Raw genomic sequence first — 14804 nt, 5'->3', positions numbered from 1 at the left:
ACCTTCAGAACTCTTTTTTTTCGTACAACAGTTTTTTGCTCCTAATCAACCTGCAGGGATTCGAACTCACACGGTCTTTGTGAGGGGCAATCATCAGTGCCACTAGACCACTTAGGCCCTGGGCGTTTGTCTTCTTATACCAGTGAAGAGGTATGGTCCCAATTCCATGCACACATGGCAGGGATCACACCACTTTTTTATCCAACATGGCGCCTACATCAGCAAGCGTATCCAGAAGCTTCTAGAACCTATCGCAGGTGGCACCAAAGATGCTCCTCCAGAAAAAAGGACAACACGTGTCACCAATGATCAGACGCCATACGGACCTGCAACACGATCTTAGGACTGGCCGACAACGGCTGGTACGATACGTCTACTTGGACAAATCCCGGCGCGCCACGTCATCCACTATCCTGGGTGCAGCAGAGGAGACCAAGAGGATATTCCTCTTGGTCGGACAGCTGGCGCCCGGTAACAACTGGCGAGGCCTCTCCTTCCTCCTTTCATCTTTCGGCTATAAATAGGACTCTTCCTCATTCAGGTTGAACATTCTGCTCTCCTTACATTTCACCTACAACACACACTATTTCTCCTATTCTCACGCCGGAGGGTGGTCACAAGGAGAACCCCCTATTCTCGTCCTTGTGGCGAGTTACCGGTGTTCTGTTTTGTAGGATCCCATTAGACAGCGAGTGGAGAAAGAGATTGAACCCCACATACGAGACGACCCAGCTGGTTAACCTGTTAACCAGTGTTTCATTATTGGCGCCCACCATCGAATATACAAGACTAATATAACAATTAATGATCCTGCCCCTACTCGCATTCCGCAGAGTATGGATTGCCAGCCAGTAGTGCAAGCTCTTTTCAATGGAATCCCACACAATTCCTTGTTTCCTAAATAAGAATCATTCTCAAAAGTCAGAAATTGGTTGCTGGTTGGGATTCTACCTTTCAACTGATTGTATGACAAATTAAATTTAGCAAGAAATGTTAGGCGTGTGAGTGCATCTGGTATCTTTCCACTTAATTTGCTTGAAGACATGTTGATAGATACTCGAAAACAAGAGGCTAATTTATTGAAATAATATGAAATGAAATACTTAAATGAAAAATAAAAGAGTTACTTCCTAAACTGCAGCCCCTAAATTTAGCCTTTTGCTTTGACTCTCCTAAAATTCAGCCCATCCATATTTGAATTAGCAGGTTTGTAACAATACTTCCGGCCTGAAAAATCGACTTGTCCTCAAGTCGAAAAGAAGGTAATTGATGCACCAACAAGCCATACCTTTTTGGAGTCGCTTCTTTCAAAGGAAAGTCCCCCCGTGATCGCCATTCAAGCGTACCATAGCATGTATTGCAATGGTGGGCGCCACTCGCGCCATCCGGCTACACCTTTTAAGGTTTTGTAAGATGGTTGCGGGGGCAGGTACTTGGGAGCACGACAAGGCGAAGGAGAGTATGTTGATGGCCCATTGTACAGGTACGCACTTTTATTACAGTAATTATTGTGATTATTATTATTATTATTATTATTATTATTATTATTATTATTATTATTATTATTATTATTTATTTCCGTATTTCGCTAACACTATCTGTAGGTAACTACATAGCCACATAGGATGATCTCTACTTCTATTACAGCTCGCGGCCACAACCGTGAGTGGTGTACGAGCATCGACGTCTTTTTCTTTTATTGTTTGTTGTACAGAAGGTCGTGCGCACTTGCACACGGTCTAGCCCAGTACTTCACCTCCGCCCATCACTGGCAGGAGCGTAGAATTTTGCATGGCGGCACGTACGTGACAGTCATTGCCCATTCATTGGGCCATTTAACGGAGGTGGACCCACAGTTACTGCCGCCCATAGCGCCGACGCGGATGGGTTTTCAGACGTTACGGGGGATGAAGCTGAATAAGAGGTTCGACGTCCTCGGCGAGCAGTTTAAAACCCGCGGAGATCTCATATGGGTTCCGCGGGACCTACCGGAGCAATTCGATCTAGTTTATCCTCCGCCAGATGTTGCAGCGATCGTGCAGGATCCTCTTATGGATTTAGACGGACCAGCAATGCCAAGCCACCACCACCTCCCGGGGCGCCCCAGTTTCCACGACACGTTATTCCAGGTCATGCCCCGGGAGCTGCAGCAGATCCGCATTTACGAGCCGATGTTGACAGGCTTATGGATTTGGTGGGTTGGTTGATTCGGGAGGCGTAGGATAGACGAGATAGAGGGGTTACCTGTCATACCGCTCCCACTACCTCGAGCATCACATCATCAGCAGCAGCCAGATCTAGATTCGGACTCGGACCCAGAGGCATAGACCAGCTGCATGTACATATTTTGTTATTTACTGTTCAGTTGTAGTTTATATTTTGTTATAGACGTACAAACTTATCTTATATATGTCACATTTAAGTTTGTTTTCAGTTATTCGGATACTTGACGATTGTTTGTCTTAAATTGATATTTCGTAATAAATGTAATAAATGATAAAACCTTGACATTGGAATATAATACGGAAACAATATAATTTTCAAAATGTTAAATAATATTTAAACGATATAATATTTGAATTCGATTATTAAAATGTTAAAAACAATATTATATTTAAATAATATAATATTGAGTTAATTACACAAATGGGTCCTATGGTTTATACCTAGTTTCATCTTTAAGTACTAACTTTTTTAACCGGTTTAGATTTTATGATTTAAATTTTGTAACACCTTTGGATACTAACACCAAAATTATCAATATAATGACTAAAATACCCTTCCATTCTTTTTAATTTTATTAATTTAACACATTTGGGTACTAACAACTAATTTTATTTAAGTTTAAATCAATTTTACAAAATCTATTTTTTATTTTAATTTTTTATTATATCTCTTAATTAACATAAAATCTATTTATTTTTTATAAGTAAATATTTATATATTATTTTTCAAGAAATGCTGAATAATTTAGCATGATAGAAGTTGCTCAAAATCTTAAATATTTAAAAATTCAATAGGTATAATAATAGTTGGTAATGTGTAAATAAATTATTATTAAGATATTAGGTTAAAACTCCGTGTATCACACTTGTTTTGATGTATAAAACTTAGTTTTAATTTTTGTAATTTTAAATATATGGGATTAAATAATATAAAACCAATAACAATAATAATAAAAGATTGTATCTCATCGGAACTAAAGTGTTTCCTAAGCACAGAGATACATAAATAAAATAGAGACGTCATCGTTTAATCACACCGTCTCAAAATGTGCCAAGTAATTGATCATGACAAACAAATCAGATTAGATTATACATTTTTACGATTTTACTACAAAAATATTAAATTAGTTGTAGTTATTTTTTAACAGTTTTTCTCGATTATGCAACATAATTTGAAATATTAATTTAACTAATTTTCAGATATTATATTCGTGTATTTTCAAAATTGCTATGGATTTTAATAGATACTTATTATATCATTTGTTTCATTATCTAATTTATATTTTAAAGAGTTTTTATATATTCATAATATTAGTCTGATATTTATCTAGTATTATTTAGTAATATTAGTAATAAATAAAAAATGGAGTGGACGTTTTCTGACTTTTTTAATTTATATTTATAAATAAAAAATAAAAAAATAAATATATTTTATGTTAGTTAAGTGATATAATAAAAAGATGAAAATAAAAAAAATAGATTTTGTGAAATTGATTTAAACTTAAATAAAACTAGTATTAAGGCCCCCGCATTGCGGCGGGGGCATAGACCGTGACAAGTAGCACTAATGCTAAACAACTACCAACGATCAGCAGCACCGGAAAAACTCGTAAAAACAAAATAACTAAAAAGGAAAAAATAACACCGAACGAAAAGCATACGTAAAATCGTCGAACAACGCATGCCCGTTGCGGCATGTTAATGCAAAGAAAGTAGAGTGAAATGTAAAAATAGAAAAGAATAACTAAGTCGATCTAAGACCACGCACGTTGCGACGAACCTGACAAAGAGGGTAAAATAGACGAGTTGTGATGGTCCTGTCAAACGGGAAAAAGATAGTCGAAAAAACGTTGAAACCCACACGTACGTTACGGCGCGTGGGCCGATTAGAGGACAAAACGGCAAGGTGGTCGGTCGAAAGGCGATGAATCCATTTCTTCGTTTCTTTCTCCTTGTCATCTTGCTCTTAATCGCCAATTATCTTCGTATGAAAGCAAGCTGTAAATGTGGGGGAACTCGAATGTAAACGGGGGACACGTATGTAGATGGTGGGACACGTGTAATGTTGTTGTTTAACCTAGTGTGAAACAAAAGGTTCACCAAATAAACCAAACGATACAAATAACCCAAGCATAAAACAACAACTAAGCAAGAAGTACAACCAAGTATTGCACAAACATGTTCCAAACAAAAGGTACAACAAATAAACCAAACAATACAAATAACTCAAGCATAAAACAACAACTAAGCAAGAAGTACAACCAAATATTGCACAAACATCTTCCAAATTAATAGTATATAAATTAGGTGTTAGTACCCAAATAATATTTTAATGGTAGGGTAATATTTAAAAAAAATAAAATGTTAAAAACAATGTAATATTTAAACGATGGAATATATTTAAAGGGCCGATCTTGAATACGGTAAAATATTTTTCTACAAAAAATAATTTTTTTCTTTAAAAACACACATTTTTTCACTCAAAAAAAACATCACCCTTCAAAAACCATCAAATTACCCCCACCAAAACACCCATTTTTTCAACTCAAAAAACATCCAACTCCTAGACGCCTCGTCTAGGCCTAGATGGGGCGTCTAGACCCCTCAAACTTTGTGCCTGACATCCCACTCAGAGCATCTTGAGTTCAGTGTCTAGACGCCCCGTATAGCCTAGACGAGGCGTCTAGGGCACTATTCCAAATAGCCCAGCAGGGTCTCCAAATAGATTGAGCTTTGCTAAATAAAAACGGAGAACCTGCAAGTTGATTTGATCGTCACGTCATGTAACGGCCAAGGCAAGTCCTTACCTTACGATAATGTGTTTGCAAATCTGGATAGGAAATGATATGTTGGTGTGCGGTGGTGGTTCCTCTTCCATAATATCGAAGGAGGATCTTCAACATCCCAAGACTCAAACTATTGCCGATATCTCATAGGCTTAATCTTTGATGTGGGCGATTTTGAGAGTTTCGTTGAAATGTTAAATAAAAATAGGAAAAATTACAACTTTTGTCCTTTATCTTTATACCACTTTTCAGGCGGTGTCCTTTTTAACGAATGTTGACAGGCGGTGTCCTTTACTAGGTATTTTGTTGCAAGTTTAGTCCTTTACCTAGGTATTTTGTTACAAGTTTAGTCCTTTACACCCAACAATTAATAGGGTTTTTTTAACTGGGTTGGGTGTAAAGGACTAAACTTGCAACAAAATACCTAGTAAAGGACACCGCCTGTCAACATTCGTTAAAAAGGACACCGCTTGAAAAGTGGTATAAAGATAAAGGACAAAACTTATAATTTTTCCATAAAAATATATCAATGAGCAAAATGCTAATAACATGTACATCATATATAATACAATATTAAACTCTAAGGGGCCGTTTGGCAACTTCTGAATGGTTAAGTGCTAAACCAGTAAGATCTGAATCATTAAGTGTTGAACCAGTAAAAGGTTTAAACCATTAAGTGCTAGTATAATGCTTAATCGTTCAGAGGCAAATGTGTGACCAATTCAGATTAGGGTCTTAACCATTCAGACTTTGTATAATGCTTAACGATTCAGAGGCAAATGTCTGAACCATTCAAACATCTGCTCGCGAGACAAACAGTCTGAATCATTAAATGTTGAACCAGTAAGAGGTCTGAACTATTAAAAGCCTCATTAAGAGCTAAACAAACAACCCCTAAGTCCCATAAATATTGGGCCGGGAATAAAATAGTCTACATTTATAACAATATCCATTTAACTACCCAATGTTATTTCGGTAATAATATCCTTGATATCTGCAAGGGGTGTATCCATGAAGAGGATGGTAGATGGAACTTTTTCACCATGGGCAGTCTTTTGTATGCTGGCCTTTATAGCCTTGATATCTACTTGAGTGTCTTTAAACCTTGATTCCACCATGTTGGTCAGCATTTGTACTTGAATAGCATGTTTTTGATCAGCCATATGTTGCTGTTTGTCAAGCATGGGTTGAAAAATATTCCAAAGCTCATTTGCAGCAAATGCATGTTGTGCAGGTGCTTGAGCAGGAACAGCAGTAGCTTGTGCTTTTTGAGCTTTTAAAATCTCTTGCACCATGTCTTTAATTTCAGCAACTGAATCTTCAAGTTTTTCAACTCTTTTCGTCAATTCCTGATATTTTGAATCATCACCAACATTTGTAGGATCATCTGAATCCCCACCAGTGGTGGTTGTACCAATGTATGACTTAGGAACTGAGTCCCAAAAATCATCCATTGATGCACCTTGTTCTTGGTACTGGGGACTTCTTTCTTCAGCACTCGATAAACCTTTGATGGTACCGGTGGTTAGAATCAACTCACTGGTGGTTACTGATGTTGCCATGGAAGAAATTGCCTTCAAGGGAGTCTTATTAATGTAACAACTGTCCAACTGAAGATATGTTGATCCATCAGTTGTAGTTGCTACTCCACTTGAACTACCACCGAGAGTTACTTGTAACTCAGGGGGTGTAACCTCCTCAGCTGTTGCTGGGATAGCAGAGGTATAAGCATCAGACCCAGTCACTTGTGGAGGTATACTCTCAGTAATGGGTGATAGAGAGGAACTGGTTTGTGTCTGTGCAATATCAACTACATGCAACAGGGGTATTATTGATTGTGGCATTATGATTGGTGAGGGTATGGGTGTTGAAAGAGACATGTCCTTGGGATCAAGACTATGGAAGATAGACCCGAGTGGATCCAAAGCTTCATAATTTGGTGTCCCTGTGGTTACAACCTGATCCTTTTGTGAGGATGCAGGAGGAGTTTGAGGCTGGGGTTGAGATCTTTCTTCCAACTGTTGTGAGGAAATAGCAGCAGTGGTTGTTTGTGACTTTTGTGCTGTCACTGGCATTGTCTCTGGGATCTCATCTTCCAGAGATGCCTTTGTTTTGGGTATGGTGGGTTTTCTGGATGTTTTTCTTTTTGTCTTTTTGGTGGCAGGTGTGGGTTTCAAAGCAGTGGGTGTGCTGCTTTGATCACCTGGAGCAGTGGGCTCAGCAGTAGATACCTGAGGAGCAGTTTCATCTGCTAAATTCTGCTCAGGCACCTCTGCTTTTGTTTTTATTGGTGCCAACATTCTAGAGAATGTTTCAGGTGTTAAGCAGTTTATTTTAAAAGAGGCACCTTGTTTGGGAAATTCTGCATCTTCCTTTACAAATTTTTGTTCAAAATAGTAGCTTAGAAATTGTGGAAAGAGCAGAAATGCCTTATTATCAACGTTTTTTACCAAGTCATCAAATATTTCCTGGGAGTAATTAAAGTTTTGATCGTTTAAAATTGCATACCCCAAGCATTGAATTTTTGTTGGTATTTCATTAAAAGACGTTGTTTTATTAGAAACACACATTAAAAATTTGTGAAATAAAAATCTGGGTGCAGAAGGAAAATAACCTTTTTGTAAGGTATCCCTTTAAGGTTGCTCTGCATAGCCCCTGTTTATGAAATCCTTTTTCAACTCTTCTTTAGAAAATGAGGTTTTTCCTTTCAAATCATCGAGTTTAAAGATTTCAGAAATGGATTGTGGAGAGATTTGAACCTTCTTACCCTGTATCGAGGAGTTGATGGCTGTGATGATGTCTCCTTGTTTTTCAAGGGTGGCATTCTTCCAGAACTCTCTCTGGGTTTGAAGATAAATGGGAGTGTCTGCTGTTATCAAAGTTTTGTACTTTGATGCAGATAGGGTATCCAGGATGGAGTCGAAGGTGTTGTCGGTTGTGGGTTTTGTGAGTATACCCACATAGTTGTGAGGAGATTTGTAACGAATCTCCGTAGTTTCAGCAGCCATTTGAGTGGCGTCTGATGGAGTGGAGGAAGAAGATGGTTTTGATTTTGATTTCGATTTAGGTTTCGTCATTTTTTATGAAGAAGATCGAGGAAGGTTTTTGGAGTTATGAGAGGGAAACTGCTTTGTGAAGAGAATGTTTGGAATTCAATTCGACAGTGTGAGCCCCTGTATGGGTTTAATCAGGGTTTTATTCAGGGAAAAATGAATGCTGATGTGGCAGCGGTTATAATGATCTGACGGCTAAAAACTGACCATGTGCCAACCCCTGATGAAATGGTAAATAATGGAGGACAGTTGTTTTGACAACCACTGATGGATCAATCATCAGTAGTTACACAACGGTAATGAAATGAAGCAGTGGGTGTATCAGTGGATGGAACAAAGATTTTAAACATCAGTGTTTTTGAAAGAGCAGGGGTTGACTTATTAGCAGTGGACATTCTTTAGAGAACAGATGTTGAGGCACAACAGCATTTAAGGAACAGCAGTGGATGAAAACAATAATGAGGATCATTTGTGTAACAACTGTTTGTGCAGCAGTGTTTTGACTTTTGACAAATAATTTTAGCATCTGCTTGTCCAGATGTAGGAATTGATTTTGTCTTGTGAAAGCACAATATCTTATCTGGCATCTGTTGAACACCAGAATTGCTATTCTTAACAAAATACATTTTAGATGTATATTATCAAGATTAAATTGCCAGCAGTTATCTACAGAAATTTTTTGTTCAAGCTTTTGCCAAATGTCCATTATTCCAGACAGTGGTTTAACATTCCAGATGATGAAAACTTTTCTACTAAAACCACTCATTTTGTGTCTAATTACTTGAACTAGAACATGAGTATCTCAGTAATTCAAAATCAATTTGCAATCAATTTTTTGATCTGTGACAACCAAACTTGAGCTTAACATGACCTTGGTATGTGAGCCATTTCCTTTTGATCAGATTTAGGATAGTAATTTCACATAAAAATAAGGAAATTGCATCCTGACCAGAGAAGAACTTTTACTATCAAAAATGAGTAAAAGTACAAAATATATTTTATAAAAAGTGATATATATATCTGGTCTTATTTAGAGAGAAACACCTTAAAAAAAAGGATGTTTTGAAAATCATCAAAAGGATCTGACAGCTTTCCAATAAGTTCATGATCATATCATTCTCAAGTTATTTTGACCATTGTTTGGGGTCATTTTCTTGTCAATCGATTGTAAATTCTTCTTTTAAGGTCAATCACTGGGAATGTCATAGATACCTGAACAATTCCTGTCTTGATGAATGCACACAGTGGCATGATCCCATTGTTTAACCCAACTTTAACCTCAAGAGTGTTTTATGCTTATACTCTTTCCTTTTGATTTCAAAAGTTCTGAGATAACCACACTTTGAGATTTGTTCATTTTCTTTTTCCCATTTTTTTTCTTTTTACCCTTCCCATTCACAAGTACAGAGATACTCACTGGGAGATGTTATTTTGAAGAAGATTAGTCCAGACTCATCTTGAAGTAATGTTTTGGGAGATCTGGACACATTTGTACATGTTTTATTACCAGATCTCACATTACGTATGATTTGGACTGTTTTGACCTCTTATTTTCTTATTGTGTTTCGACAAGGTTGTTTTGCTCCTTTTGAGGATTCTCAACCTGCCTTTGAGCACATAAGAATTTTGAATAAAGCTTTAGTGTAAAATATAAAAACATCACAAAATTTCATAACAACAGTTGAAATCAATTTTGAGAATATCGAACGATCCCATAATTTATCAGATATTTTACAGATCTAAAAACTATGAGTGATTTGTGCATGATATCACTTGTTGCGTGAAATTTGTGTGTCATATGACATCTTGGTTGATTTACAGAGTTTCTGAATAACCATTTTGATCATGATTCACTCGTTACTCTGTTTTTCAACTGAATACAACCAACCTCAGTATCAATGATTGTGAGTTGAACTGTTATGTCAAATTGATGGTTAGATCGAATTTGACTGTCCAGGCTCTGATACCAATTGTTAGGATCCGAGGCTCTCATGATTGTGCTTGTTTGTATGAATTGAACATTCAGAGTATATGAAATGATGTAAAGTGCAGCGGAGATGAATACAAACTTTGTTAAACACAGTCAAAGGAGAATATAGTTTGATAAACAATTGCTTTTTCATAGAGTCGAAAGATTACATTAAAAGCAAAAGATTACAATGCAAGCTTACAGACTAAACTCCCCCTCAACCTGATACTTCAGAGTTGGTTGCACAAGATGAAAGGATTGAATTGAGGAGAAGAACTCACTCAAAACGAATCAAATATAACAGTACAGAGTACTGTTATATTTATAGGCAAACCAAACAACTGATGTACTTCAGCTGACGTCACCATGATAGTGACTTCTAACAGCCTAACAACCTATAGACACTGATCTATACAAAACTACTGATGTCTAACAACTGATATATAATACAATACAAAACAAGTCTAACACCGTTCACGCTCCACTGTTGTAGCCTAAGCACTGATTGCTTGAACATCAGTGCTTTCTTCAAAAGGTGATCAGTCTTTGAATGAGCAGTGCTTGAATCTTCAGCAGCACTTAAGAGACAGCAGTAGATAGAGCTCAGTGTTTGCCTTTTAGCAGTCTTTAGTTGTTTCATCAGTGTTTGGTTCATCAGTTGTTCTTCTGAGCAGTGTTTAGAGTGTATCAGCAGATAGATAACCACTATCAAGGGGAGAGCTTAGTGTAAACATCTGCTTATTGTGAATCCACTGTTGTGACTAGGTTTTGGCTTTACATTATCTGTTCCTCTGGTAGGGTTCAATCCCAACACAATTTATATGATGTGGTGTTTTTTTTTCTCTAGAGTAATGTGGAATTTTGTATTTGTCACTCGACTGATTCTTTGGTTCATTATTAGATAAGAAGGGTGCACAAATAATGCAGTAGGGAAAACAGACACTGTCAGGTGTGCGCACAGTTTTATTTGTTATTAGCCTTAACTAAAACCGAACTCATTGGTTAATCTATTTTATTAATCAATCGGATTTCGACTAATCGATTCGATTTATTAGATTAGATTGTCGGTTTTTGGTTCGGTTAATAATCAAAACCATATTTGTCTTAATTGTTTTACTAAGAAACACATCAAATGAACGTATAAAACACAAAAGAGATAAAGTTCTCGGGTTAACCGAGGGTACAAATAAAAACCGATAACCGGTTTTCAGTTAGTTTGGTTTCCGGATAATTGGTTTTTGGTTAATTAAGTTTTTGGTTGGTTTTGGTTCGGTATCACCTGTTTTCGGTTTGGTTTCGGTTAATGGTTCAGTTATTGTAAACCCCTAGTCACTATTAATCACATAACATATCATGTGTTTTTTTAATTAAAATAACTATAGTAATACTATACTAAAATTAAAAAGAATAAGACAACAAGATTTAGGTGTAATTTTAAAAAATACGTATGAACAAGTTATGAGTGTTTTAAAATCATGGGAAGTGTACTTATTTTCCCTATATTATTTTGCAAAATGCTTTTGTGTGGTGGTTTTACTGTTTAACTTTGTACAAGTGACACAAGCCTTTTGTACAACTATTTGAAGCATTGTTTGGACGTTCTTCTCCCTAAAACAAAAGCAGAGAAATATTCTAATAGAGTGAGAGAGACGACGGGGAAAGGGAAACCGACCATGGAATCCGGCCGGCCACCCTAATCCGACAATAGAAACGTCAGGGATGGTGGTGTGCGAACGAGGAGATGGTGAAAGGTTGAGGGAGACTCACGACCACAAACGAGTTATGGGTCCAACAACCCAAATCAGTGGCGGCTAGGGTGCCGCTGACGAGTGACAGCGGGATGTAGGGTTTCGAGACCAGATCGACACAAGAACCAGTTAGGGTTTTCAAGGTGGTCAGCACTAACGGTGGTCTCACTACAATGGTGGCTGTTAACTACGATCACAGGGATTTAGGTCCAATTTTCAGCAGCTAGGAGGTTATCCTGACAACCACAGACGATATAAGGTAACTCCTTTATTCTATTTTCCGGTTGAGTATATGACGACTGATGATGATTACCGGAATAGGGAGGTTGTGGTGATCGAATATGGTTTCAATCAAACAATGGGTGGCAACAAATGTTTGCTGTGGTGACCACCGGCGGTAGAGATGGCCTCCAGAACAGTGTTGCAATTCATGGATTGTGGCAACAAGAGTATTGGGAAGGTGTATCTTGGTAATTCTGTGACAAAATGTGTATGGAAAGGTGCATTCATGTGGCAACAAAGTATTCAGAAAAAAGGTACAATAGGGATTAAAATAATGGAAAATGTCTACATTTACGATGGGAGTCATGGAATAAACAAGCTATAGGCATTTGTTATTTATATGACATACTGTGAATTGGATGAGGTCTATAGGGAATAACTGAATACAGTTACAATATAACTTGGTCATTTTTGTGAGTCAACATATAGTTCAATCAACTACCAACAAAAAGGTATACTGGTGCCTAAGCTACATATTAAAATTAGCATAATGAAACAATGGAGCATAGCTATGAATACAAGAATCTTTTAGAGACAGAGTCCCAGTGCAATCTTAGATAAGCCAACAAATCATACAAAGAACATTAGTGCCTCTATGGATTGGAATTAACTTTTAAACACATTCAGATGGACACAATCATGTCTAAATCTCAATAAAACGTCTATGTTTACACCAAAGTGGTCTTTAACCCTTTAATCTTTTGTCTTCTCCATCTCTACCGTAGTCGCTGCCAATACATTGGGCGAAGTAATTATATGATGGTGAACCTGAGTCTTTCTGTTGATTAAGCACATGGTGCGTCTATGGTTATGGTTAGATAACAAGGGTTGTTTTGGTTTTATTAGAGTTGCATATTGTGTAATATTCAATGTAGGAGGCCAGTAACTAGTAACTGCTGGTTATTTTTTCCCACTAATTTATATTTTCTTTCATTGTTCAAAAAGAAAAGCAAATGGTGGATTGATGATGATTTTCGAAACATTGGTAGTGATTGGAAGTTGTTGGAGCTAAACAAGGGATTGATTGGACACGAGTAAAGTGATGGCCAACTGGTCAACTTAATCAACCAAGTCAGCTCAGTCAACCGGGACAAGGCTGGCCAACTGTGATCGACTCAGTCAACAGAGGTTCGGAAATGATCAGCTTGCAACTGAACTCAGTCACGTACTCACGTGTGGTACCTATGATTTAATGGCTCCGTCGCAACGCACGGGTCATAAATTCTAGTTACTTAAGTAAACAAAAGTTTAGTATTGCTAAGTTGGTTTAAACATCACGGATGGTTGAAGTGGTGTGGGTTCAGTAATACTCTTACATATTAATCCGTGGATATTGTTGATCATTGATAATGAATTACAATCTTTAAGAGTCGTCTTCCCCGAAAATAAATCAGAATCTTTGCAACGATCAAATGTCGCCTGACAAAAAAAACATAATGGCCCATCCGACAACTGGGATTCATTCTTCACAGCCGGAAACTCCATTCACGACAACCAAATCTCAATCAGATTTAAAGAAGGTGATATCTAAACTTGAATTTGAGCAATTGTTGGAATTCATTAAAGATCAGATAAATTTCTAGCCTTTAAAGATATTTTAAATACCTGACAAAAATCTTTGTCTTAAAAACAAAATAAGAATCAAAAGATTGTTGTGATGTCCAAGAAATATGACAAGATGATAAGCATGCCACTAATTGTGAAGGTTGTTAGGCTAATTAACAGATTATAGAAACATTAATATATTTTTCACTTTTACTTCTTCACACACATGCATTCCCACTCTACATACAAACTGAAATATATGAGAAATAACAACAAATAGGAAAACTCACAGTTTGGATGATACAGGCTGTCTTGGGCTAAAGCAAGTACTCTTTTACACCATGAATGGCCTGCTTCTTGTATTTCATTTGTCTAGACAGATCACCTGTCAACTTGTACATTTCTGACTCAGTGGTGTCATCTTCATTATATAAATCTTAACAAACATGCAAAATGGATAACCAGAACCACAGTAATCACCTTCAGAACTCTTTTTTTTTTCGTACAACAGTTTTTTACTCCTAATCAACCTGTAGGGATTCGAACTCACACGGTCTTTGTGAGGGGCAATCATCAATGCCACTAGACCACTTAGGCCCTGGGCGTTTGTCTTCTTATACCAGTGAAGAAGTATGGTCCCACTTCCATGCACACATGGCAGGGACCACACCAATTTTTTATCCAACATGACGGCTACATCAGCAAGCGTATCCAGAAGCTTCTAGAAGCTTCTAGAACCTATCGCAGGTGGCACCAAAGATGCTCCTCCAGACAAAAGGACAACACGTGTCACCAATGATCAGACACCATATGGTCCTGCAACACGATCTTAGGACTGGCCGACAACAGCTGGTATGATACGCCACGTCATCCACTATCCTGAGTGCAGTAGAGGAGACCAAGAGGATATTCCTCTTGGTCGGACAGCTGGCGCCCGGTAACAGCTGGCGAGGCCTCTCCTTCCTCCTTTCATCCTTCGGCTATAAATAGGACTCTTCCTCATTCAGGTTGAACATTCTGCTCTCCTTACATTTCACTTACAACACACACTATTTCTCCTCAAAGCAGTACTTATTCTCACGCCGGAGGGTGGTCACAAGGAGAACCCCCTATTCTCCTCCTTGTGGCGAGTTACCGGTGTTCTGTTTTGCAGGATCCCATTAGACAGCGAGTGGAGAAAGAGATTGAACCCCACA

At 37.6% G+C, this 14804-nt stretch overlaps 1 long non-coding RNA gene across 2 annotated transcripts; it reads left to right on the top strand.

The window, feature by feature from the left end:
* The first annotated feature begins 11566 nt into the window (after positions 1-11566).
* LOC110881164 lies at positions 11567-13637 on the top strand. Of its 2 annotated transcripts, none has more exons than XR_004870312.1 (3): positions 11567-12040; positions 12103-12317; positions 13053-13637. It is a non-coding gene; the product is annotated as an uncharacterized LOC110881164 (long non-coding RNA). The 2 variants fall into 2 exon arrangements; XR_002559618.2 differs by having other exon boundaries at positions 13009-13637.
* The last annotated feature ends 1167 nt before the right edge of the window (positions 13638-14804 follow it).

This window comes from Helianthus annuus, chromosome 10 (genome assembly GCF_002127325.2).
Source record: "Helianthus annuus cultivar XRQ/B chromosome 10, HanXRQr2.0-SUNRISE, whole genome shotgun sequence".
NCBI lineage: Eukaryota > Viridiplantae > Streptophyta > Magnoliopsida > Asterales > Asteraceae > Helianthus > Helianthus annuus.
Note: the sequence above shows the minus strand (reverse complement) of the source record. Positions and strands in the feature narration are given on the sequence as shown.